The sequence below is a fragment of the Camellia sinensis genome, chromosome 5 (assembly GCF_055761805.1).
Source record: "Camellia sinensis isolate YWXY chromosome 5, ASM5576180v1, whole genome shotgun sequence".
NCBI classification, from domain to species: domain Eukaryota; kingdom Viridiplantae; phylum Streptophyta; class Magnoliopsida; order Ericales; family Theaceae; genus Camellia; species Camellia sinensis.
The window spans coordinates 163,956,568-163,965,871 of record NC_138965.1 but is presented as its reverse complement, the minus strand read 5'-3'; the positions used below and the strand labels follow the sequence as shown (position 1 = coordinate 163,965,871).

The 9,304-nt window shown below is 30.2% G+C and overlaps 1 long non-coding RNA gene across 1 annotated transcript; it reads right to left on the bottom strand.

The window, feature by feature from the left end:
* Positions 1-4,197: 4,197 nt before the first annotated feature.
* Positions 4,198-6,304, bottom strand: LOC145789091 (uncharacterized). Its single transcript, XR_014330430.1, has 4 exons — positions 6,021-6,304; positions 5,102-5,143; positions 4,703-4,757; positions 4,198-4,387 (listed from the first exon to the last, which is right to left on the bottom strand). It is a non-coding gene; the product is annotated as an uncharacterized LOC145789091 (long non-coding RNA).
* Positions 6,305-9,304: the final 3,000 nt, after the last annotated feature.

The window sequence follows — 9,304 nt, the reverse complement described above, 5'->3', positions numbered from 1 at the left end:
TATAAAACTAAAAATGAAAAAAAAAATCTAGTAAAAGAAATTTTTTCTCTATAGTAGAAGAAAATATTGTTTCCACTGAGGTACAACACGGCTTGGGTATATACTAAATATGTTTGGGTATGTCAAAAATTAAAAAAAAAAAGATTTGAGTATGTGTTTTGTGTACCTGATACATAGGCAGAAATATCATATGTCAGTAAGTACTCGGTATGGGTATGACATGTGTATTGAATTGTCTCATAGTCTCAAGATAATTCTAAATGAGAATTTATATATTTTTTTGCAAAGTATATATTATTTAAAATTTAATTTTTTCATTATTGAGATAAAAAAATTATTTATTAAATATTTAAATTTATTTTTTTTATATTTGGGAGTAAATTAATTTTTAAGGTATAGTGTGGGGGCAAAAATGAAATTCGAAATGAACTTTGGTGCTACGTCAGCATATTCCGTCCAATTATAGACAAAATGCGACAACATGAGCCAAATTGATCAAAATTTCAAAAGTTTAGGTGTAAAATTGATATTAATCAAAGCATAGGGGTCAAATTGAAAAACACGTGAAAATTTGAGAGATAAAATGATATTTCCTCTTCTTCTTTTTTCAAAGGTAAAAAGCATGAAAGTTTGTTTGGTGAATTATTTTTAAAATTGGGTATTGTTATATAAGTCTAAAAATTAGATTGAATTTTTCAACCCAATGATGTGGCAATCAATTAAAATAGTTAAGTTAACATTCTCTCTCATATCTTCTTAATCATCAACCAATCATATCATTTATATATCATTGGATTTAAAAAATGAGTTTAGAAAGTAGGCTTGTATATTATTTTTTTAAAGAAATTATTTTAAAAGAGAACCCACTTTGAGGGAATATCAAAATATTATTTTAGCACAAAAATGAGATTGGTGTTTTTATACTTTTCATTATTATTTTCCAAAAAATGAGAACAGAGAAATGATAATATAACGACAAGTTTTATTGCTTTTAACAGATACAGGAAATTTGTAAAAAACCAAACAGTTTATGAATACTTGGGCCATACATTAAAGGCTCATTACAAGTGAAGATTTTAGTTAAAAAGTCAATTCATTTTTTTATTTTTTATACGATTTTTTGTAAAAATTTAAAAAGTTAATTTTTAAATGAGTCATAAAGTTCATGTCTGTAACAAAAAGATATGGCACCTAGTGAATTACTAGGAGTATTTACAATATGAAAAGAATTATAATCAGATAATAATAATCCAACATCGATAAACTCAACAATCGATCATTCCATTTAGCAAAAATTGACCCTCTAACCTTCCATACAGAATTGTATAGGGATGATCAATTGATGTAACTCCCTTGTTTCTAAAACAACTTGCATGTTTGTATTTTCAAAAGCAGTCTTAAAATGCTTCAATTAAACAATATGAATGGATACACAATAAATTCAAATGAGTAAGAACAATGAATATGAAAATTTTGGCTGAGGTGTGGAACTGAATTCACTGTCCTTGGAAGTGATTTTGCCCCCACTAGAAAGTTTATTTGGCATAAAGAGACTTTTGGATTGCCTTCAAAGATTCAGCAGCAGGAATGGTTGTTACTATGGATGCCCAGTGATAAAAAATAAAAATAAATAAATAACTAAATAATTTTAAAAAAATGAATAAAAAAAAAAGGAGAAGAAGAAGAAGAAACATTGGGTTGTATATTGTTTGTATATTTGACCAAAAATATATAGAAGGTAGGGAAGAGTTGAAAATAACATGTAGATAATTATTTCACAAAATATGTGATTGGAGTCTTTCAAAGGAGAGAAGGGTTTCTAGATTTGAAATTTGAGTTTGAAATAAGTGGTCAAAATTTTTATTTCAAAATGTAATTAAAACCAAAATTTTGGAGATAAAAAACATGTTCTCATGTTACTCATACATGCATGCCTCACCAAGTCAAATCTAAGTCCAACACATGTCATTAGAATATATAAAAGTTTTCGAGACCAAATATTTTGATCTCTAAAAGTGAAAATTTTGTTACAAAAGACATTAGGGACCAATTTTTATCGTCATAAGAATAATCGTTAAAAGGTCATCCCGAAAAGTCAAAAACAAGACTTTTAGCGACAAAATTTGAAAATGTCACTAATAAATATACTTTTATGGACAAAATAATTTTTTCTCAAAATGTTTTATTTTTTAAGACAAAAAATTTGGTCCCAAAAGGATAATAATTCATCACTAATGTCTAATTTTTATTAGTAAAAATATAATGATATTTTTCGCAACAAAATTATTTGATTCCTATAAAATAATTTTATCTCTAAATTTTGTATTCTAAAATCTTAATTTTTTGTAGTGCGTATACATATAACATATGGTCCATGGACTTTCTAGACTTTATTTAAGTATGCATAATTAGGCATATGGAAGCCCAATCTAAAACAAGGAGACATAAATTTTAACGACATATGAGTCATGTAGTTGATGTGTGACAAGGTAAAAATCAATATATGTAAAATTCAAATATTGACTTAACACATTGATACGGTGTTTTCAAACTAATAAAAGCACTCCTATTTGTAAATAAATAAACTAACAAAGTCACTAATCATGTGATGAGTTAAGTCAATTTAACCCACTTTAATCGATTAAATGAGAAATAAGATCAATTTCATCTATTACTTTAAGACTCCAATATTATTATAATATAGTCCTGATGGTTGAGTTTTATACTAAGGTTCTAGTGAATAAATTTTTATCTCAAATTTTAGATATCATCTGATATGTTACAAATACGTTGGTTTAATGAAATTTACCTTTTCATGTCTATATTAATGTATGCATTGGCCACAGACGTTAAAAACGTATTAACTAAGTTTGATCACTATATCATTAGTGTAAATTTATTATTATTATTATTAATATAGGTCAGTAAGTTAGTTCGTATAATTATACATTTGATGTTTTTTTTTTATGTACATATCCAAAACCTTCATCTAAAATCTTAGAAATACAACCACTTAGAGTTATGGTCAAGCTGATTATTATAAGTTTTAATAATTTTAATTTTATTGCAAAATAATACATATTGTACGGGGTGAAATATCCGTCACCTTTCGTATGCTTTGCTACCAAGCTCATCTCGCTTAGAAAGAACTTTGACTCACTACGATCAAAACAAATGTGAGCTACTCGGCGGATGGTTGCCGAAAAATTCCTCCGACGGTCAAATTAGCTTTCTTAGAGGAGAAGAAAAAAGAAGGCAGAGCGCACGAGAGAGGATTGGTAAAGTTTGCTTACCCTTTCCAGAATTTGCGCGCCCTTCTTATCTAGGTTGGCCATGTAGTTCCAGATTGTGCATGCACTATCTCTGTTGTCCTTTCCTGAATGCGTGGTTGTACTACTCTCTCTTTTTCCTACACTTGTACACGTCAACACTGCCAAACAGCATTGGCAAACTGCTAAACGGTATTGACACATACTCAAAGCCACTACTACAAAAATAGATAAAGATCACACTTTTTTTGTGTGATATTTGTTATTTAATCACACCTTTTAAGTTTTATTAAAGTGTGATCTTTGGGAGTGTGATTAAAAAGGGTCATTTTTAATCACACTTTTTAAGTGTGATTAAAAACATTTAGATCACACATTTTAAGTGTGATTAATAATATTTAGATCACACCTTTTAAGTGTGATTAAAAACTAATAAAACATGTGATAATAAACTTTAGATCACACCTTTTAAGTGTGATTAAAAACTAATAAAACCTGTGATAATAAACTTTAGATCACACATTTAAAGTGTGATTAATAACATTTAGATCATACATTTTAAGTGTGATTAAAAACATTTAGATCACATTTTTTAAGTGTGATTAAAAACTAATAAAACATGTGATAATAAACTTTAGATCACACCTTTTAAGTGTGATTAATAACATTTAGATCACATCTTTTAAGTGTGATTAAAAATATTTAGATCACATCTTTTAAGTGTGATTAAAAACTAATAAAACCTGTGATAATAAACTTTAGATCACATCTTTTAAGTGTGATTAATAACATTTAGATCACATCTTTTAAGTGTGATTAATTACTAAAAAGATTCGACATATTTGAAGAATAATCAATATTATTTTTGTACGCGCATTTCAAGAATATAATACACACTATATACTATACTTTAAATCATAACCACATATTCAATGAAATAACATCATATATTTCATAAATGAAAGTTAAATATGTTCAAAAGTATATACAAAGGAATTAAATAAAAAAATTTAAACTGTGCTTACATATATTAAAAAATAAAAATGAAAAAAAAACTTGAAAAATTAAGTCCTTGAATTCTTTGACCATATTTTGCATCTCTCCAAGAAATTTCTAACCTGAAAAATAAAAACACAAATTAATTCAGACACCACTAGAAACATATGAATAAACTAATTATTTGTAGAGATTGTTCTAGCCTTACAAAAGATAAAGTCCGACTAATCACATTTGTGTGGATTTTGGGTGGATTTCTGTGCTGTCACATTTGTGCATTTAAATTTACAAGTAGTTCTAACTTATTTTTATTAGCTTGATTTGAAGATCACCTTAAATTCAACATACAAATGTAGTAGATGGGCTAAATTTCATATGGTTTATCAATAACGCAATGTACAAACTACTAAGCATTATAGTGAGAACAAGGTTGATACCATCTTTAGAGCTGTCAGGTAACTCCTTGCAAGATTGCTTCCCCAAACGACATTTCTGCAAAAATGAGACACCAAATACTATGCCTGTGAATACATTAAAGATTGTTATCTATAGAGTCAGCAAATGAGCAAAGCTAGTTACAAATCAACAGAATGAAACTGAAAAAGAATGGTTCAAATTGGTATTCAAATGTTCAACCCCTTCCAGCACGAAATCTCAAGGAGTCTTTTCTTTTTCTCATATTTTCCTTTGTGCTTGTGAATAGGTAGGGTCATGGGAAAGAGGTTTGACAATTGAGCATGTCAAACAAACAAAACTAGAGAACAATATCAAATTATATGCATACAAAAAAATTGGAAACAACAAAAGATGTGATTTCAAGTGATAAAGGGCAAGACCTTTTACCCCCATTGTTCTCATAATTGTCTTAGGTGTTGCTTCTGCAATTCACATTAAAATAAAATTCAAAATTAGCTCACTACACCAATATATAATTTCGGAAAGAATTAATCATGGGAGATGTAACCTTGCAGTGTACAATAGTCAGCCATAGTAAAATGATCTGTTAAACAAGGCATAAATATGTTGCAGGATCCAAAAACAAAATGTACTTGGGTTTGATCCCAACAATACAGGGGTTGGCTGGAAAGTGAAAGCATCAGTTCAACCAAACGTTTAAAAGAAAATCTGTTAACAGAAGGCTTTGAAGCGCAATAAATCACTTTCTTTAAAACAATATTTGCTCCCACTCAATCAAAGTTTACTAATAGGTTCACTTTCTATCAGAGTTTACCAAGTCCAGGTCTCATCCATCAGGCCAAATCCTTGGCGTTAACAGACACCTTTAATTAACAATTACGTGTTGATCAGACATGCCTATTATAATTTACATTTAAAATTTAAAACGAAAAGTCAAGTGTTTCACACACACTGAGTAATCTGTGTACCACCATGCCAGGTTAAGGATTAAGGCATGAGGGTCAAAATTAGCTTTAATTTATTATTAGAGTGCTGTGTTGACAACACCTGCTCCAGAACCATCAACTTTGAGAATGCACATCTCTTAATCTACTTACTCAGAGATCATGAAATTTGGTCGAAGTGTTCCTTATTAAGTCTATTTTCAAATGCCGCTAGTCGCAACAAGTCAGATTGTGTGTAAATGGAGTTATGATCTAAACAATGCATGGAACTCATTTTTGACAAAAAGACAGAACAAATGGGTGAACTGCAAAAATCATTATCTCTTAGACATACTAGAATAAGAAATTGTATACTGTCATAGACATACAAGAATAAGAAAGAGTAAAAAGGTACCTTTATCCTCAGCATCTCCATTCCATTTACCAGAAGTAAAGTTCCACTTCCCAGCCAAGTTTTCATCTTTCTTCCAGTCAGATTTAACCCACCGATTCTCCCAGCCACCATCTTAAAAAAGTACAACAACAAAAACACATAATGAGGATGAATGTGAACCCAGAAAGTCCCAGATGCTTTTATTAAAAAAAAAAAAAACAAAACTGCTTATTAAGCAATTCACTTCCTAAAACAACGGACAACAAAAAGTCAAAAGCACAACTATATATATCTTTGTTTCTAACTTCTCTTCACCAATAGCATCTTGTTGATGTTAAATGTAAGCGCAATAGAGGTAATGCATTCATACGTAATGTGTATTGGGGGATTTATATATAGGGAACACATACAAAATGTTTAAGCTACACAGTTGTTGATTTTTTACTAATTAAAATTGCAAATTAAAGCTTGTGCATAGGTAATTTACTCTTCTTTCATTTGAAACAATCAATATTCACAAAATCAAACTATAGGAAGCAAACACAAATCCAAAAAACAATACAGATAAGGCAACACAAATCAATTCCTCAACACATCCACTAAACAGTCCTAGTTCCAAATGAATTCTGAAGTAAAAAAACAAACTAAAGCACTAGACATCAAGTTTTTTGGGAGAAACAACATCAGAGAATTTGGAGCTAATTTCTCGTACAAATGCCAATCACCAACCAAAGCTAAACCAAAACCAGATAAGATAAAACCAAAGAATTTGGTGAGTTCGTCATTTTAATCCATTATATCTACTACCATGTCATTGAACTTGGTTTCTAAATTTGATCACCTCTCTAAGGCTTACTATAAGGCTTAGTTGAGGTAGAGCTTTTTCAGTAATTGTTCACTTTGGTTGTTATGCTTCTAGAAGGTATTTAAGGATTTGGAAGCTGGAGTTATTTATGCTCTGATTTTTTAATAATTATCACTAAATAAGATATATCATATGATGATTCATATAAATAGTAATATAAAAAGATAATGAAAAATTAATAACATATAACATTGCTACAAAAAAAAAAAAAAAAAAAACAAATAAAATACTTTGATGTTTTTTCAAAAAATAGCATACTTCACTGACAAAAAATAAAACAATGTCATCGTGTCCAATTTTTTGCCATACATTCTACATCGTAAACATGGCCATTCTCTTGATGTTAATCACTGAATTTCTATTGATCAACTAATGCAGAGGAAAACTAAAATTACCCAATCTCATAAATTACCTAAATTCGTACATAGCTATAAATTATAAGCACTTGATTCATGTTATGAGTAGTGATCATGGCTGTGATCTTATGGGTACATAAATGACATCTTCCATGCAATTAATCCAATAGGTGACACCTTAGCCAGAGGAAGAAAGGATGGTCCAGATTTGAGAACTTCAGTTGAAAGCCATAGACTCCCTGGCACAGTTCTTTTACCATTTTGAATATTGATTGTCCATATGACCAAGGGACACTACCCATCTTGACTATGTCCTATCATGATGTTGCCACATGCCATCCAAAGGGAAATTCCAGCACATTAGTACCTCTCTTGCTCTCTTTCCCTCTGTCTCTAGAAGTGCTTATAAGAGGGAAGGGGACAAACATACCAACAGCACCCAGAAAAAGAATATATACATATAATAATAAGGCTTTGTTGGATTAGACTACAATAAATAGTCAGGATTTTATGTGAGAAACTATGTAAGTGGTTTGAAATCCTAAACAATTCAAGAAAAAAGGGAATTAGATGCGAGAGTTTAAAAATTAGACTGCAAGCTTCCTTGGCCAAATGACTTGATAGTCACCAATGCCACATAGTCCTAATAATTCAATTAATAATAAGATAATTAGATTTTGTTTGTGTTAAGTATAACATTACTGTAACTAGATGTTGCCTTGACCATATTTTGTTGCATATCCAACAACAATTTATTATGGCTTACAAGAAGAGACTGTTGTATATGATAGAATAAGAAGAGACAAAAAGACATTCCCCTGCTACTTGAATCACTCCAAAAGACCAAAACAATCAAAATTGGCATCCCTTATGGAGTCCATAAGAACTACACATTCATGAGATCACGGGTTTTCAGAAAAGAAATTCAGAACCTTCATGGCTTTAATCCAAGCCAACTCACAACAACTGCAAAGTTCCCACAACACAACAAATTAGGCTTATGGACCATCTTTTTTTTTCCTTTTTTTTCGAGTCTCTACATCATTAAATTCTCTACAATACTACGTACACAAAATTTTTACTAAAAAATTTCAATGTATGGTTCGGATTCATTGCTTCAACATACAAAAGTTAAATTTGAACCGTACATTAATAATTTTGGGAATAAAATTCTGAGCATAAATTCTTGGTGTTTGGCTTTTCTGTTAAATTATGTGGGTGGGAGGTAATGCAGAACACAGCAGCGCATGAGGATGGATTAGCAAGAGGGTAAGCAGTGGTGCTAAGGACATCAGGGACTAAGGCTGCATTTTATAACTGCAGTTTTTATGGTGATCAAGACACCCTTTATGATCACAAGGGCCTTCACTATTTCAATAATTGCTTCATCCAAGACTCTGTTGATTTCATTTTTGGCTATGGCCAGTCCCTTTATGAGGTCAATTAGACTTATTCTACTACTCTTTTTTCCATAGGAAACTTGATATGCCTTACCCAAACTTACCTAAAATCACACATGAAATTGTATCCTAATTGATCATTAAAACAAGTTGAAAATGAAAAATCAAATATTTCTTGCAAATTTGATTTACAAATGGCTTCCACAACTTTTTTATGTTGAAAATGATACACAACAACCTCATTTGGAATGCTATTTCAAATGTATTTCTCAATAGACACAACCATGCTATCATAAATTCTTTGGTCACCCATTCAATTCACAAAAAAAATAGCAGAAAATGCCTCTTCTACTATGGTAGTCCTCCTGATAAGTAACAAAGATGGGCACTTCTAAATTACCACTACTTAAACTGTCTAATTGCTCTCAATTACAATATTCAAACTGAAAATTTATGCAAAATACAAGATGCCCATAAAGAACCAATAACATGGCAAGCACATGGAAACTAAGATGAACATAACCTTTGAATACAAAATATAGTCCGAAGAAATCACATATGGGACACTGCGTGTCTCATTAGTTTCAAAAAATTAGGGAAAATATTAATTCTAAAAATTAGGGAAAACAAAGATAGAAAAATAGAGAAATTGAGTGAGAGAGAGGACCATACCTGAAAATAGAA